Here is a 20,668-nt window from a genome sequence, read left to right on the forward strand (position 1 = left end):
GGGGCGGACTGGCACCCGTAACCGAGGAGGCCCGGGAGAACCAGCTCATAACCTTATACTTCCTATGCATACCTCTATCACAACCCGAAATTCGGACATCATCATGTCGCATATAAAAGAAAATAATCACCTGTATAAGCTCGAGCACACATATATATGTATATACAATACTTGGCCGTTAGAGCCATCACGTCTATTAACAAAACACCACCTTGACTGTACATTAGGTCTACAAAGCCTCTAGACAATACACAAAGTTTAACTAAGGTCAGGACACACCCCGCCATATAACTAACTTCTATACAATACCAAGAGTGACTGGCTATGGCACGAAAATCCCCGAAGCAAACTGGAGCTCACCAAAAGCAGCTGGATATCCTGGATCCTACTTGTGCAGTATATGAGCGGAGGTACCTGTGCCTGCAGCATGAAATGCAGGTCCCCATGGGGGCGTCAGTATGAAATATGTACTGAGTATGTAAAACTGTAGATAATCACATATGATATAGGAGCTCAATAGAAATCAGAAACAAGTAAATAAAACGTAATAGGAGTGGACCACACTTATTAGAACTTGTGATAACTTGTACATTGTATTTATTCAATCATTTTACCTTCGTTCTTAACATCTTTGTAATCATTACTGTACTGTACTGTGACCATTAGGCTACCTCCAGTACATATCAACTGAGATCGACCCATGATAGGCTTATGCCCCGGGGATACCACCCATAAACACATAAATAGGGATCGATCCATGATAGGCTTATGCCCCTGGGATACCACCTGATAAGAGAGAACTTCCATCACTTAGTTCAATTAATCTTTGAGATTGTTATTGTGGTCGCCACCGCATTTTTGATACTTTGAAATAATGATACATCAATAAGAGACATATAAATAGACCATCAATGCAATAACAATAAAGTAAGAACTCATTGGCACATCAATGAAGTGTTTTGGAGTCATCAATGCCACAAAAATAAAGTAGGAACTTATTGGTGTATCAATGAAATGTTTTGGAGTCATTAATAGCACATGGATCTTGTTTGAGTAACCGGATACCTTTTGACATTCATTAGTGCAATAAACATGTAAGATTTGGAAGACAATTAAGTATTGGAATGTCTTGACATCTTGTAGGGTGGAAACAAGTTCATTGGTAACGTAGGACATCATACAAAACCATTATGGATCACATGTTATTGAATAACTTTGGAAACTTTCTCAATAGAACAATTGTTCAATTTCATGCCAAAGATATGGTATAGAGTATGCTTTACTTACCCGACTGTCAACCTTCAATACAAGTCCCAAATGGACTCTCCGTCTTTTCAGATTACTTATCTACAATGAACATATATAGCAATCTAGTATTAGCAACCAAACGTCACAATTCAATTATTTGAATTCACCAAAATAGTGGTTAAGTAGTAAGCCTTAATTACACCATAAAGGGTGTCACTTTAACCCTCTTATACTCCAATTACATTCACATGCCATGCATATTCATACAACATCCTCCAATAGCAAGTTTGGATTCATTTATCCTTCCAACCAATCCATTAAACCAAATTGAATCATAGACAAAAATAATCATCAATTCAATAGTATATCACCATATCCACCTTCCATAACTCAATTACCATATCCACCTTCCATAATTCAATACAACCAAACCATCCAAAATAGTCTATAACCCTATTTCCATCACCTTTCAATAACAACCAATACATATAATCCTCTATTACACATATACATATGGAAAAGAACAAAGGCAAATAATATTCATACCTTAGAATTCACCTCTTGATTATCCAATCCTGTTATCACAAATAATAGGTGCCGTTCGAAGCTCTCGAGATGACAAACGAAGTTATCGAATTACTTTGGAATTTCTACGATTGAATCAAAAGTAATTTAAAGGTCAAATTTGGTTGGGGTTTGTTCTTTCTCAATGATTGATGATGAAAATGAGTTTTTGAACTCATATACATGTATATATACACATATTCCCGTCCATAATATAATAGGAAATGACCAAAATGCCTTTAAAATTTAAATAATGTCAAATCTGTCCCTTGGTGGACTATTTTAGTAAGCTAAAGTAGATCGACCATAAGTCTTTGATACGATATAGGATTTGGGTGAAATTGGTATAGTTTAAAGTATAATTCAAAGGTATTTAATTTCATATAAAGTAGGCCACCCAGTTCGTCCTGTACAAGGAGTTATGGTCGTTTGAAGTTGACCCTAAAAATCTGTTTTGATAAGCTGAAGTAAAACGAGTATAACTCCTTACTCAGATGTTGGATTTGGATAAAACCAATCTCATTGGAAAGAATACTCAAAGATATTTCTTTTAATAGTCACAGCTCTCCCAGTTTATTATATTAAGGGAGTTATGATCGTTCAAAGTTGACCCAAAAATTTGACTGGCCTCAGTAGTTTGTGTGCAGGAAATTTTCCTGCACATTTACTATTCCTAAATATCCCGACCATCGTTTTATAGTTTCGAACGTTCTCGATTATATCCGAAACCTATCCATTTTTGAAAATCTTTATATCGTTGGAAAGCTTATTCAATAACCTTCGCATGGAACCATCGATGGGCAAATTCCGGTATAAATAAATTAAAAAAAATTAATTCCATATAAATAAGACCAATACACATACTTGAATACGCCAATACACGTACTTGAATACGGGGTGTTACATCCTTCCCCCCTTTAGGACATTAGTCTTCGAATGTTAGCGTAGTTATTCAACTGAAACAAGTTCAAGTCCATCATTAATATTCATATCATCACATAAATACTATGCATATATAAAAGAAAAACTCACTTGTTAATGTTCTAACTCCGTTTCTTGAACTTCCTCTTCATATTTGAACAAATGAGGGGACTTAGATTTCTTTGCTTCTTCAGCTTCCCATGTAATCTCTTCCCTTTCTCCAACGTACTTTCACATATGCTATCTCTTTATTTCTTATCTTCTTAACTTGGCGATCTAGAATAGCAATAGGCACTTTCTCATAGATAATATCTTCCGCAACTTGCACATCCTCAGTAGAAGTGATATATGATGGATCTCCGATGCACTTTCGAAGCATTAACACATGAAATACCAAATGTACTGATGAGAGCTCTTGGGGTAGCTCTAATTTATATGCAACTTGTCCAAACCTTTGAGTGATCTTATACGGGCCTATATAACGTGGACTCAACTTTCCTTTCTTGCCGAATCTCATTACCCCTTTCATTGGTGATACCTTCAAAAATGCCTAATCACCTATAGAAAACTCTAGCCCCCTCCTTCTACTATCCGCATATGACTTGTGTTGACTTTGGGCTGTTTTCAGTCGTTGCTGAATTACTTTAACCTTCTCTATGACTTGATAAACAAGATCCAGTCCGAACAAAAGAGTTTTACCCACTTCGAACCATCCTATTGGAGATCTACACTTCTTTACATATAAAGCTTCATATGGTGCCATTTTGATACTTGAATGATAGCTATTATTGTAGGCAAACTCAGTAAGAGGTAAATGATCATCCCAGTTTCCCTTAAAATCTATTACACAAGCTCGTAGAATATCTTCAAGTGTTTGGATGGCACGTTCTGCTTGTCTATCTGTTTGAGGGTGAAAAGCTATACTCAACTTCACTTGTGTTCCCAAACACCTCTAAAAAGACTTCCAAAAGTTTGCGGTAAATTGGGTTCCCCGATCTGATATAATAGAGATTGGCACTCCATGTAATTGGACTATCTCTTTAATGTACAGCTTCTCATACTCTTCAACTGTGTAAGTGGTCCTAACTAGTAGGAAATGTGCAGATTTGGTAAGCCTATCAATAATCACCCATATAGAATCAAACTTTTGAGATGTACGAGGCAAACCAATAACGAAATCCATGTTGATCATGTCCCACTTCCATCTTGGAAGATTAATGCATTGCATATAACCTCTGGGTTTTTGGTGCTCAACTTTAACTCTTTGACAATTTGGACATTCAGCTACAAATTCTGCAATGCTCTTCTTTATGTCATTCCACCAATACATATCTTTCAAATCTTGATACATTTTAGTTGATCCCGAATTAATGGAATACCTTGAACAATGTGCCTCTGTCATAATCTTCTTTCTTAGCCCGTCTATATCCAGCACACACAATCGGTTTTGGCACTAAAGTACTCCTTCTCGCGTAAGCTCAAATGCCTTGGTCACACCACTCTGAACGTTCTATAGGTGCCATCGTAGCCTTACGACTTAACGCATCAGCTACCACATTTGCTTTCCCTGGATGGTACAAGATATCAACATCGTAGTCCTTTAATAGTTCAAGCCATCTCTGCTGACTTAAATTTAGATCCTTCTGATTAAAAATATATTGCAAGCTCTTATGGTCAGTATATATATCAACATGAACCCCATATAAGTAGTGGCGCCACATCTTTAAAGAAAAAATAACTGCTGCTAGCTCAAGATCGTGTGTAGGATAATTTTTCTCATGTGGCCACAATTTTCTAGAAGCATATGCTATTACCTTACCATGCTGCATCAATACACATCCTAAACCAATTCTGGAAGCATCACAATACACTGTATACCCTTCGGTGCCTTCTGGAAGTACCAACATGGGTGTAGAAATCAACTTGTTCTTTAAATCTTGAAAACTTTTCTCACAGGCATCATTCCATTGGAATTTGGATGCTTTATGGGTTAACTTGGTTAAGGGTGCTGAAATGGAAGAAAAGTCTTCAACAAACCTTCTATAATAACTGGCCAACCTGAGAAAACTATGAATCTCCATAGGCGTTGTGGGCCTTGTCCAGTTCTTCACAGCTTTTATCTTTTGAGCATCAACCTTTATCCCTTTATGAGATACAATATGACCCAAAAATGCCACCGACTTTAACCAAAACTCACATTTAGAGAACTTTGCATAAAGCTTACAATCACGAAGAGTCTGCAATGCCTGTCATAAGTGATTGGCATGGTCCTCTTCTGATCTAGAATAAACTAGAATATCATCTATAAAAACTATCACAAATACATCCAGGAATGGCTTAAACACCCTATTAATCAAATCCATAAAAGCTCCGGATGCATTTGTTAGCCCAAATGACATAACTAGAAACTCATAATGACCATAACATGTTCGGAAAGCTGTCTTGGGTATATCCTTCTCTTTGACCCTCACTTGGTGGTAACCTGACCTCAAATCAATCTTAGAAAAGTACTTGACACCCTGTAACTGATAAAATAAATCATCAATTCTTGGGAGAGGATATTTATTATTAATAGTCACCTTATTCAATTATAGATAATTAATACACATCCTCAGCGAGCCATCCTTTTTGCCCACAAACAACACTGTGGCTCCCCAGGGGGATATACTAGGCCTTATGAATCCCTTCTCTAGCAAATCTTTCAATTTCTTTTTCAATTATCGTAATTCTGCTAGGGCCATTCTATACGGAGGAATGAATATTGGTTGGGTGCCTAGTATTACATCAATACCAAACTCTACTTCTCGTTCAGGAGGCAAACCTGGAAGATCTTTAGGAAATATGTTAGAAAATTCATTTACTACCGGAACAGCATGAAGAGTTGGTGGCTCCGCTTCTGTATCCCTTACTCTAAATAAATGATATATGTATCTCTTAGAAATCATTCTTCTTTCCTTAAAATAAGAAATAAATCTACAACTTGGCACGCCAATTTCACCTTTCCATTCAAGGATTGATTCATTTGGAAAATGGAAATATACCTTTTTCGTGCAGCAATCAATTATGGCATAACAAGACGCCAACCAGTCCATAACCATTATAACATCAAAATCTACCATTTCTAACTCCACAAGATCAGCCATCATATCACGACCACAAACAGTTACTATGCAGTTTCGATAAACCCTTCTAGCTACAATAGATTCCCCAACCGGTGTGGACACTTCAAATTGCTTAACTAATAGTTCGGTTATTTTTTTAAACTTTTCAGCAACCAATAGAGTAACATAAGATAATATAGAACCGGGATCAATTAAGGCATATACATCAAATGAAAAGATAGACAATGTACTCGTAACCATATCTGGGGAAGCCTCTAAATTCTGTTGATCCACTAGAGCATACGTACGATTTTGAGCCTCGCTAGAACTCGTGGCTCCTCTGTCACCTCTAATACAACCCATTGGTTGTGCACCCCTTCCTGAATAAGGCATCGATGATGATGATACAACAAATGACCCCGTAGGTTGTGCCATACCCCCTATGCCCCTTCGTGGGCATTCTCTCATCATATGCCCCAACATACTGCACAAAAGCAAACATTGGTCCCCAGCCGACATGCGCCCAAATGATACCTTCCACATTTATTGCTTGGCTCTCGAGGAGGTCTCGATTGGCTCATATTCCCTTGCCCTTGGTACCCCACTATCCTTAAACTCTGACTCTCACTTCTGTGCCCAAATTGATTTCCTTTAGACCCTTGGAACTGTGGTGGGGCACTAGTTGCAGAATAAGAAGATAATGGCCTAGGTGGTCTAGCAGAAAACTGTGGTCTAAACCCTCCTTGGGATGCCATAAAATGCCCTGTAGATCTGGCCTTTTTGGAATATCCTCTTTCTAATTCCTGTATTCTTCTCCTCTGTCTCTGATCTTCCATTTTCTGTGCAAAAGTTTGGATCCTCGCTATGTCCAAATCTTTGTTCAAAGCGGTAATAGTATAATCTCTAACCAGATATAGATCCAGCCTATCCACATATTGATGAACTCTGTCATCCATAGTAGCTACAATATTAGGAGCATATATCGACAAGGAATTAAATCAGAGACTGTACTCCCTCACGCTCATATTCCCCTGACGAAGATTTAAAAACTGATTTGCACGGGCCTGACAAATCTCTAATGGAAGATAATGATCAAGAAATACCTCTTTGAACTCTTTCCAAGTAGCTGGGGGTGCATCAATACCCCTAGATCGTTTCCAGTCCTCGTACCAATATATAGCCTCCCCTTTAAATCTATATGCCGCTAACTCCACTGTCTCTCTACCCGTTACATGCATAACATCTAAGGCCCTTTGAATTTGATCAATAAAGTCTTGTGGGTCCTCGTTAAGATCTAATCCAGTAAAAGTGGGAGGATCCATCTTAAGAAAATCCTATGTTCGAAGGCTAGCCGCCCTATCTATACCACTAGGACCCATGGTATGAATGGCTTGCCCTTGAGCTTGCCCAGCAACTATACGAGTCAAAAGTTGCACTGTATTTCTAAGATTTTTATCAACAACATTAATAGATGGCTCTGGGGATATAGTTCTCCTCTCCCTTATTTCTTTCGGAGTGGAAGAAGTTTCTGATGCATGCTCAGCTAGAGCCTCACTTTGATTAGCTGGTATAGCGGGTGATTTACTAGTCCCCTCTCCGGCAGCCACATCTACTTACCGGTATTCTTGCTTCTGGTAACCGGCATCATTACTATAATAAAAGAAAAAAACGGATTCAGTGGTCAACTATGACTTCATATACAATATAGGCTCTATCGCATGATCTAAAACATGAAGAAAAAAAACAATTCCTAAATTTCCATAGCCTTCTGTTTATAGATGCGGTGCACGACACACCGATAAACAAAACTCTACATAGACACGGCTTTGTAGACTCACTAGGACAAACTTCTCTGATACCACTTTTGTCACGCCTCAAATCCTATTGGGGCAGACTGGCACCCATAACCGAGGAGGCCCAGGAGAACCAGCTCATAACCTTATACTTCCCATGCATACCTATATGACAACCCAAAATTCAAACAGCATCATGTCGTATATAAAAGAAAATAATCACCTGTATAAGCTCGAGCACACATATATGTGTATATACAATACTTGGCCGTTGGAGCCATCACGTCTATTAACAAAACACCACCTTGACTGTACATTTGGTCTACAAAGCCTCTAGATAATACACAGAGTTTAACTAAGGTCGGGACACACCCTGCCATATAACTAACTTCTATACAATACCAAAAGTGAATGGATATGACATGGAAAGCCCCGAAGCAAACAGGAGATTACCAAAAGCAGCTGGATATCCTAGCTCTTACTTGTGTAGTGTATGAGCTGAGGTACCTGTGCCTGCAACATGAAATGCAGGTCTCCCGTGGGGGACGTCAGTACAAAATATGTACTGGGTATGTAAAGCTGTAGATAATCACATATGATATAGGAGCTCAATAGAAATAAAAAACAAGTGAATAAATCATAATAGGAGTGGACCACACTTATTAGAACTTGTGATAACTTGTACATTGTATTTATTCAATCACTTTACCTTCGTTCTTAACATCTTTGTAGTTATTACTGTACTGTACTGTGTCCATTAGGCTGCCTCCAGTACATATCAACTGGGATCGACCCATGATAGGCTTATGCCCTTAGGATACCACCCATAAACACATAAATAGGGATCGACCCATGATAGGCTTATGCCCCTAGGATACCACCCGATAAGAGAAAACTTCCATTACTTAGTTCAATTAATATTTGAGATTATTATTTCGGTCGCCACCGCATTTTTGATACTTTGAAACAATGATACATTAATAAGAGACATATAAATAGACCATCAATGCAATAACAATGAAGTAAGAACTCATTGGCACATCAATGAAGTGTTTTGGAGTCATCAATGCCACAACAATGAAGTAGGAACTTATTGGTATATCAAAGAAACGTTTTGGAGTCATTAATAGCACATGGATCTTGTTTGAGTAACCGGATACCTTCTGACATTTATTAGTGCAATAAATATGTAAGATTTGGAAGACAAGTAAGTATAAGAATGTCTTGACATCTTGTAGGGTGGAAACAAGTTCATTGGTAACGTAGGACATCATACAAAACCATTATGGATCACATGTTATTGAATAACTTTGGAAACTTTCTTAATAGAACAATTGTTCACTTTCATGCCAAAGATATGGTATAGAGCATGCTTTACTTACCTGACTATCAACCTTCAATACTAGTCCCAAATGGACTTCCCGTCTTTTTATTTTACTTATCTACAATGAACATATATAGCAATCTAGTATTAGCAACCAAACGTCACAATTCAATTATTTGAATTCACCAAACTAGTGGTTAAGTAGTAAGCCTTAATTACACCATAAAGGGTGTCACTTTAACCCTATTATACTCCAATTACATTCATATGCCATGCATATTCATACAACATCCTCCAATATCAAGTTTGGATTCATTTATCCTTCCAACCAATCCATTAAACCAAATTGAGCCATAGACACAAATAATCATCAATTCAATAGTATATCACCATATCCACCTTCCATAACTCAATTACCATATCCACCTTCCACAATTCAATACAACCACACCATGCAAAATAGTCCATAACCCTATTTCCATCACCTTTCAATAACAACCACTACATATAATCCTCTATCATACATATACATATGGAAAAGAACAAAGGCAAACAATATTCATACCTTAGAATTCACCTCTTGATTATGCGATCCTGTTTGCACAAATAATAGGTGCCGCTCGAAGCTCTCGAGATGATGAATATAGTTATCGGATTACTTTAGAATTTCTACGGTTGAATCAAAAGTAATTTAAAGGTCAAATTTGGCTAGAGTTTGTTATTTCTCAATGATTGATGATGAAAATGAGTTTTTGAACTCATATACATGTATATATTTCTCAATAATTCAAAGGGCTTTCATTTCATATAAAGTAGGTCACCCAGTTCGTCCTGTACAAGGATTTATGGTTGTTTGAAGTTGGCCCTAAAAATTTGTTTTGATAGGCTGAAGTAAAACAAGTATAACTCCTTACTCAGACGTTGGATTTGTATGAAACCAATTGCATTGGAAAGAAGACTCAAATATCTTTCTTTTCATAGGTTGCAGCTCTCTCAGTTCATTATATTACGGTATTTATGATAGTTCGAAGTTGACCCAAAAATTCGGCTGGCCTCAGTAGTTTGTGTGCAGGAAATTTTCCTGCACATTTACTATTCCCAAATATCCTGGCCACCGTTTTATTGTTTCGAACGTGCTCGATTATATCCGAAACCTATCCGTTTTTTGAAATCTTTATATCGTTGGAAATCTTATTCAATAACCTTTGCATGGATCCATCGACGGACAAATTCTGGTATAAATAAAATAAAAAAAATTAATTTCATATAAATAAGACCAATACACGTACTTGAATACACCAATACACGTACTTGAATACGGGGTGTTACACTTTATAAGCAAGACAAGTTTTTAAATAAGTATAAGTAGCATTCCATCTAGTATCACATTCTTTAGGCATTAATATCGATCTAAGTCCATTTTTTTCACATTTAACTTTAAATTCTCTCACTCTTATTTTTGGATTATTTCCTTGAATAAAGCCAACATCAAGCCGAACCTTTTCAATATAAATCTCAAAAAATTCAAGACCATCTTTTATAATTAAATTATATATGACAAACACACTTAATATGAAATATTCAGGTAACTGCGGAGAAAGGTCAACTTTTAACTTGTCAATAGTAGTCTTGTTGTTAGATGCATTATCAAAATCAATATATAAAATTTTTCATTCAATAATATATATTCTACAACTTTAGTAATAGATTCAGAAATAAATTTGCCAGTATGTCTACGATCTTCATCATACAAAAAAGCTAAAATACGTTTTTGCATATCAAAATTATTATCTATTCAGTGATAAGTAATTGTTAAATAATCATTTTTATTAACAACACGACTAATATCAAAAGTTAGAGCAATTCTATATCAAACTAGATAAGTATAGCCCGTGCGTAGCACAGGCCCGAACATTGACAATTTATAGCGGCTAGTGTTTTGCCACTCTAAATAATATTCTGATATAGTTAAGCATTATGGAACTGTTAATAAGTCCAACGGGTATCTCAAGACATATTGCTCAGAATAAATAAAAATGATATAAATTTACATGAAAGACACTTCTTTTTTCTAATCTTGAATTTCTGAATTAGACATTGTAATTTTCACGACTCAATGGCAATAATCTTAATGGCGTCCCCACATCATTACAAACTTGAAGTTGGTAGCACATTCTGGCAGTAATCTTTGTGTCGTACACGTCATTACAAACTTCTTGTTGGTAGTACATTCTAGAGTTTTTCTTCTTCGACAACTTTCAACAATTGACATATGATAAATCACTTTGGAATGTCATTATTTAATATTCACCTACAATAATTTCATAAAATTATTATTACAATTTAATCAATTATGACAAAAGATCTCATTTTGCCAAGTACAAGGAAAAACACGAACTTATATTTATCACTATCTAGCACCTTTATATTTGATGTTATCTCTTTCATCTACTTTCATTTCCTAAATAAATATTTCTAATCGAGCATGTATAATTATCAATTCTAAGAGATGCACTAAAGTATCTACTCTTATCAGTATGAATCCATATGAGTCATCTTCCTTCATTTCAAATTATCAATATATTGTTCTATAATTTAGCCTAGGAATGTATCTCTCTAACTCACTGTCATTTCAGGATAATTAGAAGACAAACTTTTCATCATACGAAATTTGTAAACCAATAAATTGTGTAGAGTTGATAAATTAAAATGTTTGAGAAGTTATTATCACCGTACTTTTCTTTTTTATCCTCTTCCATAGCTCCCAGACAAACTACACAGGGCAATGCTTAATCTACCAAGCTAAAGCCATTTTTAATTTATGAATATAGTGTTGATGCACAATTGTTAGTGATACTAATCAAAAGAAAAATCTAATCTTGTAATAATAAAATAAAACATAGCTCAAATGAAAGATGTGATCGATCTGACATCAATATTTGTATACTTCTCAGACTATACATGCCACAATTACTAAATACTCTTGCTAATATATTCTCTATACTTCGTAAGCAAAGCTTTTATAAATCATTCATTTTTTTTTCAGCGTCATACCTCTTCTTCTATATTTTGGAAACAAAAAATAAAATAGCAGCCTGTCTTAATTTGCTCAAGCTATATATAAATTCAAATTATTCATAGTTCTTTATCATATACACTATCTTAAAATCTCTAAGATGGTAGAGTGTGTTTGATGAAATGAGATTAAAAATATAGTGTATAAGAAGCTTACCATGATACTTTTGGCGATTGTTCATTTATTATAGTCATGCTTTCTGAATCAGGGTTATTAACCTTACCTATATAAACTGCAATTAGCTAAATCTTCAGATAAAAAATATCAATAGTCAAAAGTATTTTCCAAAATGATCAAAAATTAACTTAGCTTCTAGTTAATATCAGTAAGCATATAATAGAAGTAAAGACTTGCAAATATCCAAAGCTTGAGTTTCGCAGTCTACAAATACATAGGCCAAACATTTAAGTCAAAAGCTCATAAATTTCTGTTGACCCCGCTGTCTCAACTCTATCTGAATAAACATATAAAAATTTATTGTCCTAATTTTTGCTAAAGTAGTTTACATAATAATGAAAATCATAATTGCCTCTTATTCCTGCTTATGGATATCTTTATATATGGTCATCCGCGAGTGCTTTTGCTCCACATAAGGAAACTTGTCTTAATATAGTGCAATATAATTAGTTTTCAAATTGTAGATTGTTTGTGAATAATGAAGAAACACTTATACATTTTATTATATTCACTTCACAGTATGATTTATTTTTCATTTTTTCTCCAAATGGGATAAATCTTGGGCTATTACGGCTCTATGTGCATACAACATTTCGACTCGTTGACCAAAAGAATTAGCTACTCTATTAGACTTAAGCATCCTTGTTATTTCGGGAATGTCCCATAGACTACTAAGCAATGATTCTTAGATCATCAACATCATTTTTAGGAATAGTCTACTTAGTCCAGTTGAGATATTTGACAATTAAGGCATCCAAGTCTTAAATATTATGTATCCCAATATAAAATAATACACATAATGTGTTGTCTTCTAAAGGCTTATTATGCAATAGTAAAAAATCTCCACTTTAACCACGAAATTGGAGAGATATTAGACAAAACAATAATAATATCAACCATAAATTTCAGATAAAAAATCGAAAGAAAACATACCTAACATTGAAACACCCAATGGAGAAGATGAAGTTCCAACTGAAGATATAGTCTCTGAAAGTTTGATTTGATCAAAATAAATATCAATAAATTAAAGTGAATAAAGAGAAATAAGGAAGAAAATACACCCTAGAACATTAAGAGGGAAAGTTAGAATAAGTCATAAAATTAGAAAATAGGAAAAAGATGAAAGAAATTTAGGAGGAAATGAGATAATAGCTAACCTGGCATCCGCAACACAAGAAGATGAGATCAAAGAACAGACAAGTAAAAATAAACTTGAGCTTTTTTCTGTCTGGCGGATTATATCCAAAGAAGTGGATTGTGTGGAAAGAGAAAATTTTTATTAGTGTGAAATTACTGCTTTACCCTTGATTGTGCCTCCACCCCCTATTCTAGATAGTAGAAATTTTAGATGTTATGCTATCTCAAAGAAAACAAAAGGGTGTATGCTAAACTTTTCTGTTTGACAATAGCAAGGAATTGGAGAACACTTGAACCATACTTTAAGATGCCCATCAACCAACACCCTCTCAACTACAAATATATTTTTAAAGGTTGAGGAATCAAATAGAATCATACTTTGTCAATTGAATCAATTTATTAACACAAACATCCGACTAATAACCACCATTTCGGAGATAATCATTAAGACCCATTTAATTTTAAGAAGAAACAATGATTATTAAAAAATAGCACTTGTTAATGCTTAGAATAACTTCTAATTATAGGCATAAAAGGTTTTTAGTTCACTATGTCACCTCTTCATAAAGAGAAGTCAGAAAGAGGATGTACCAGAAAATTTCTCGCAAAATATAACAAGTTCTCCAGTGATATGAATTCGGAACCCCTATTGAAACCAACCAGAACATGTCAGTGGTGAACCAACAGTGGAAGGACCAGAAAGGGCAAAAGAACGCAAAATATCGATAAGCTTAACCATCAGTGGTTTCTTGTTTCTGAATTCTTGAGAAGGAAAGGAATGAGAGATGCTGATGTACCTAAGGTCATTAGATGGATCCTTTCCTTGCCAACCCATTTCCTTCCATTGCTCAGATATTAAACCATGGAGTTCTTCCACAGGGAAGACAACTTTCCACAATGCACGTAAAGCTTTCTTTTGGTAAAAGAGAGGGAGCGAGAGACAGTGAAAGGTGAACAGTGAGAATGTAAATTCAATCTTAATGGAATGTTTAAAATCCTTTAAAATGTTTGGTCTTAAGTCCATAAGTACATGGACAAGACATTTTCAAATAGAGAATACCTGATGTTCAGGAACTAAACTATCATATGCAACATCTATATGGTATTGTAGTCTCTGCAAGCATTCCTCCTGACGTTAACAAAGTGGAAGAGAACACCATAAATGTCGATGTGACAAAGACATTCCATACTTCCTCACAGTGCTGTGAAGCTTAACATTCTTAATAACATATTTTCTAAGAATACAACTGGATAAGTTGACATAAATAGGGAATTGGAATGACAATCTCATCAGAACTATCAACTAATTATCTAGGGATTACAGAGAAAAAGGGAGAGTGTGAAAAATTAGATATAAGACATTCATGCCTGAGACTTGGCACAATTAAAAATAGGGTTAAAGAATATATTAATCTCAACAGGAGATCAATTATCCAAATGACTAAGAAATCAAATACTTTCACCACCAGGAAGGCCCGATAATGAAAAATCATCACCACCACCAGGAGGGACTGGAATAGGCTTTCGTCTTTGTTTTATAGCTTTCCTTATATTTGCTGCCTTCCAAACTGTATACTTATGTTTTTGCTTGAGCTATTGATAAATAAGAAGGTCAAGGAACAACGTCACAGATGGAAACAACAAACAAGTTAAACAGACGAGAAAAACACACATAGGGTAAATAGAGACTACCCATACATAAAGACATATTTATTCAAACTTACAAGACCCACAATGATGCGGGAAAAAATTGTATTTGCATTGTTAAACCCTGTACCCACCTCCAACCCCAACTCCCACCCAAAAGAAGAAAAAAATAGGACGAACGGCCAAGTGAAAAAAATATATTGATATTATTATGGTATGATGAAAACTCACATCACGCTGGAGTTCACCGAACTGTTCAAGGATCTCCAATATATACATTATGTGGCACGAGGATAGACCAGATAGAACAGACAGAGTGTTTTCTTTACAAATACAATTCATAGTTTATTTCGATTAAGAAAAGTTTAAATATAAACAAACATCATATGGTGCAGTTTAAATGACTCTTACAAGTCTACTTGTCCAGCTATATCTTATTTGTCTGCCTTTGAGAAAAGATTTAATTCAAATCCCTCCAAATTCAAATGATCATCAGGCGTCAACTTCAATAACTTCTTATCCTATAGAAATACAAAAAGAAGAAAAATATTCAAAAAAATAGAAAGAGGAAACATATAACATTAATACTTAGGTAAATCCCCAGCTACGAACTCATGATAACCATTATATATGATCGATATTTTTTTGATAAGTATAATCATTACGACAATCTACTTTATTTTAGCCTGATTAATGACTGGTCACGCTTAACAAAAGGATAACTTGCCTGACCTTGACCTTGAGCCATAATATGCTAAAAACATATTCGGTAATTTTATGTGGATACAAAAATGCCCTATTATGTCAGAACAAAAATGTCCAACCTAAAAAAGTTTTCTAGTGTCTATCCCCCGAGAAAAAATTGTATATCATAAGGAACGCAGGAATAATGTCTATGTTTATTAAGACAAGAAATGTTGATGCCCATTATATGTCAACTTTCCTCAATTTCTACAACTTGCAAAGATGGCTAGATATTCTTTAAACTGTCATCGTAAGGGACATAAGGATGGAATTATGGCCCCAAAGAATGCAAAGAGAAAATGAAAATATAAAGTGTTTTTCAAAGCTATACTGAACCTCGCAAATAAAGTACAGGTTTCTAACAACTCCCAGCTGTCCATTAAGAGAAGAGGATCAAGGCATCCAACTATAAACATGCATAATCACAGGTCTAGCGATATGCAAGAATAAGTTAAGGAAAATAATTTTTCTTATCAAGGAAAATTCACCAATTAGCAACATATTCAGAAAACAACTTAATCTAAACTGATATGGGACAAAAAGCTAAACCTGAATTTTTCCATTTAAAATCATAACGGAACAATATTACACATATTTTTCTCCAAAATGTAGAGAATCACTGCTGGAGTCGGTGTGCCCCTTCTATGATCAACAAAAAAGAACACAGGAAACTTGGAATGGACTTGTTAGACCCCTTACAGTTTTGCTTCCTCTGAACTAATTAGATTAACCATATACAAAAACTTGTCCTTCTGACCTAATAACTTAGTTTCACCATTCCACATATTTTTTTTAACTATGATTTCAACAATAAATTTCACCTGACAACATTGAAGAATGGAAATATACCTCAAACGTGAGTGCAACAGTCAACCCTTGAATATGATCAATGCAAACATTTTTCCCAAAGAGCTTGAAAAAGGTAGTAGCTCCTCAAAGTGATTCAAGACCTAGAACCTTTGTTTTATTGTGTTTGCTCAAAAATGGACGTCAAACTATGGCAAGAGAATATTTACTTAATTAACCACAAATCAGAGAAGAGGACTGCATTGCTACTGCTAGATATTATACATAAAATGCCAAACATAACAAAGTCGGACAAGGACTACTCTTTGAATTTTACATTTTGAACACTAATCATGTAGGCAGTAGAACAATAATGATACTTTTTTCACAAGCCTCCCAGTGATTTACTATATGATACATGTGTCAATAAACTACTCTTATGCAACTAATTTAAGATTACAGCTCAAAGTTCACATCAAAATTAAGGGTCTTCTTAAGAATGTAGGTAATCTGTTACTTCTAGTGTTAAGACAAGAAATGTTAATGCCCATTATATGTCAACTTTTCTCAATTTCTACTACTTGCAAAAATGGATACATATTCTATAAACTATCATCGTAAGGGGTGTAAGGATGGAATTATGTCGCCAAAGAATGCAAAAAGAAAATGAAAATATAGAGTGTTTTTCAAAGCTGTACTGAACCTCACAAATGAAGTACAAATTTCTTACAACTGCTATCTGTCCATTAAGAGAAGAGGATTAAGATATCCAACTGTAAACATGCATAATCACAGGTCTAGCGATATGCAAGAATAAGTTAAGGAATATAATTTTTTTTATCAAGGAAGATTCACCAATTAACAACATATCCAGAAAATAGCTTAATCTAAACTAATATGGGATAGAAAGCTAAACCTGAATCTTTCCATTCAAAATCATAATGCAATAATATTTCACATATTTTTTTCCAAAACGTAGAGAATTACTGTTGGAGTCAGCGTGCCCCTTCTATTATCAACAAAGAAGAACACAGAGAACTTGGAATGGACTTGGTAGACCCTTTACAGTTTTGCTTCCTCTGACCTAATTAGGTCAACCATATAAAACTTTGTCCTTCTGACTTAATCATTTAGTTTCACCATTCGACATATTCTTTTTAACTATGATTTCAACAACAAATTTCACCTAACAACATTGAAGAATGGAAATATACCTCGTACATGAGTGCAACAACCAACCCTTGAATATGATCAATGGAAACATTTTTCCCAAAGAGCTTAGAAAAGGTAGTATCTCCTTAAAGTGATTCAAGACCTAGAACTTTTGTTTTATTAATTTCCTCATGAAGCAGAGTGTTTACTCAAGAATGGACGTCAAACTATGGTAAGAGAATATCTACTTAATTAACCATAAACCAGAGAAGAGGATTGCATATCTACTGCTAGATATTATGCATAAAATGCCAAACATAACAAAGCCGTACAAGGACTACTCTTTGAATTTTACATTTTGAACACTAATCACGTAGGCAGTAGAACAATAATGATCCTTTTTTCACAAGCCTCCAAGTGATCTACTAAATGATACATGTGTCAATAAACTACTCTTATGCAACCAATTTAATATTACAGCTCAAAGTTCACATTAAAATTAAGAGTCTTCTTAAGAATGCAGGTAATCTTTTACTTGTAGTTTTAAGACAAGAAATGTTATTGCCCATTATATGTCAACTTTCCTCAATTTCTACTACTTGTAAAAATGGCTAGATATTCTTCAAACTGTCATCGTAAGGGACGTAAGGATGGAATTATGGCCCCATAGAATGCAAAGAGAAAATGAAAATATAGAGTGTTTTTCAAAGCTATAGTGAACCTCCCAAATGAAGTACAGATTTCTAACAACTGCTATCTGTCCACTAAGAGAAGAAGATCAAGGCATCCAACTATAAACATGCATAATCACAGGTCTTGCGATATGCAAGAATAAGTTAAGAAAAATAATTTTTCTTATCAAGGAAAACTCACCAATTAGCAATACATCCAGAAAAGAACTTAATCTAAAATGATATGGGACAGAAAGCATAAACTGAATCTTTCCATTCAAAATCATAACGCAATAATATTTCACATATTTTTCTCCAAAACATAGAGAATCACTGCTGGAGTCGGCGTGCCCCTTCTATGATCAATAAAAAGAACACAGGGAACTTGGAATGAACTTGGTAGACCCCTTATAGTTTTGGTTCCTCTGAACTAATTAGGTTAACCATATACAAAAACTTTGTCCTTCTAACCTAATAATTTAGTTTCACCATTCCACACATTCTTTTTAACTATGATTTCAAAAACAAATTTCACCTGACAGCATTGAAGAATGGAAATATGCCTCGTATATGAGTGCAATAGCCAACCCTTGAATATGATCAATGCAAACATTTATCCTAAAGAGCTTAGAAAAGGTAGTATCTCCTTGAAGTGATTCAAGACCTAGAACCTTTGTTTTATTAATTTCCTCATGAAACAGTGTGTTTGCACAAGAATGGACATCAAACTATACTAAGAGAATATTTACTTAATTAACCACAAACCAGAGAAGAGGACTGCATATCTATTGCTAGATATTATACATAAAATGCCAAACATAACAAAAACGGACAAGGACTGCTCTTTGAATTTTACATTTTGAGCACTAATCATGTAGGCAGTAGGACAATAATGATACTTTTTTCACAAGACAAAAATTAGTACATACTTGAACAGTAATTCTATCGAGCTCTTTCATTAAGTAAACCCTATTTTGTGTGTCCTGCCATAACCTACACCACAAAAAAAGGTCAAACCAGCATAATTCAGGGAAACATTTGTCGGAGAATCTGGAAAACTCATCGGCCGACGAAATATAAGGAAGTCATAGAAGCAAACATGGAAAGCATTAGTTATGAAATTGGGGATCGCACCCCAAATCTTGCGAACCAGGCAATGGATCCCCGACTCTGCATTATTATTATTACGAGAAACCAACCTTTACGGAGAATCTATTGAAAGCTACTGATAGTCTAAAGGTGCAATTTTTATGGTTCATTAAAGACCTCTTCGCTATACAACGCACAGGCCTGGGAGAAGCAACAAATTTACCAAAATATATGTAATAGAAATCTAATGAAAACCTGATTTTTTGAGGAATTTTCTCAAACAGATGTAGGAAAAAAGCATATATTAAACCTTTGGGGCAACAGAATCGTTGCTCTCAAGCGACTATAAAAAAACCTAAATGAAATCAACGTGAAACAGATAAAAACAAAATAAGAAGAAGAAAATCTATTATAAAATAGGGAAACAGATACAAAAAATAGATTCGATAATCTATTTGTTCATCCTTATATAGTAGAAATATTACAACTACATTCATGCATAACAAACTTTCTGGAACCCTACACTTATCTATATGTTGAGAAATTAGAAAATAATTGAACAAAATTAAAACAAAAATTGAGAGAAAACTTACCCAAAATTAGAAGTGAAGACAAAGCCAAAACTAAAAGGCAGAAGGGAAAAAGGGAAAAAGTTAGTTAAAAAGAAAATGAGGTATGTCGGTGAGCAAGAATAGGTAAATGCTTCTAGTCTAGATTCTAGAATTATGTGTTGGTGTAATATGACTGTTATACCCCTGGTCGTCCCTCAGTTCATCTTTCTATATAGTTGAAATATTTTTTAATAATATAGATAAATAATTAACATATTGTGCATGGAGTCTAAAAATATCGGCCCGATAATTACTTCTAGAAATACCATTAAACATAGGAATATAAATTGCATAAATATAATGAATAAAAGCATCCAAAGAAGAAAAAGTGTAAGGTAAACAATCCACAACTATCATTTTTGCTATTTCTTCCTGGTTCTTTATTTTATTATAATTCTTAGTTAATTGACCGCTTGTTGGGTTCAATCTAGTTTGTGTTGGCCCACCAACAGTCTCACCACCTTGTGCAATAATTAACTCTTTAGTATGTCTATCTCTTAAATGTCTCATCAATGAACCAATAACTCCTTTATTGCCTCCGATTTTATGCTTATATACAATTTCACAAATATTGTATTGCACCTTACTTTTTTGCTTCTATTTTCATAAAAAATTCCCATGCAATAC

At 34.6% G+C, this 20,668-nt stretch overlaps 1 long non-coding RNA gene across 11 annotated transcripts; it reads right to left on the bottom strand.

Annotated features, from left to right (window-relative positions):
* Nucleotides 1-10,819: 10,819 nt before the first annotated feature.
* LOC107873477 lies at nt 10,820-20,136 on the bottom strand. 11 transcript variants are annotated; one of them, XR_007056997.1, is made up of 7 exons: nt 20,024-20,136; nt 19,271-19,334; nt 15,400-15,509; nt 14,402-14,470; nt 13,138-14,254; nt 12,184-12,250; nt 10,820-11,262 (listed from the first exon to the last, which is right to left on the bottom strand). It is a non-coding gene; the product is annotated as an uncharacterized LOC107873477 (long non-coding RNA). The 11 variants fall into 11 exon arrangements; XR_007056993.1 differs by adding an exon at nt 16,582-16,727 and having other exon boundaries at nt 13,138-14,470; XR_007056999.1 differs by lacking the exon at nt 20,024-20,136 and adding exons at nt 16,582-16,727; nt 19,686-19,990 and having other exon boundaries at nt 13,138-14,470.
* Between the last annotated feature and the right edge of the window lie 532 nt (nt 20,137-20,668).

The sequence above is a fragment of the Capsicum annuum genome, chromosome 6, assembly GCF_002878395.1.
Source record: "Capsicum annuum cultivar UCD-10X-F1 chromosome 6, UCD10Xv1.1, whole genome shotgun sequence".
Lineage (NCBI taxonomy): Eukaryota > Viridiplantae > Streptophyta > Magnoliopsida > Solanales > Solanaceae > Capsicum > Capsicum annuum.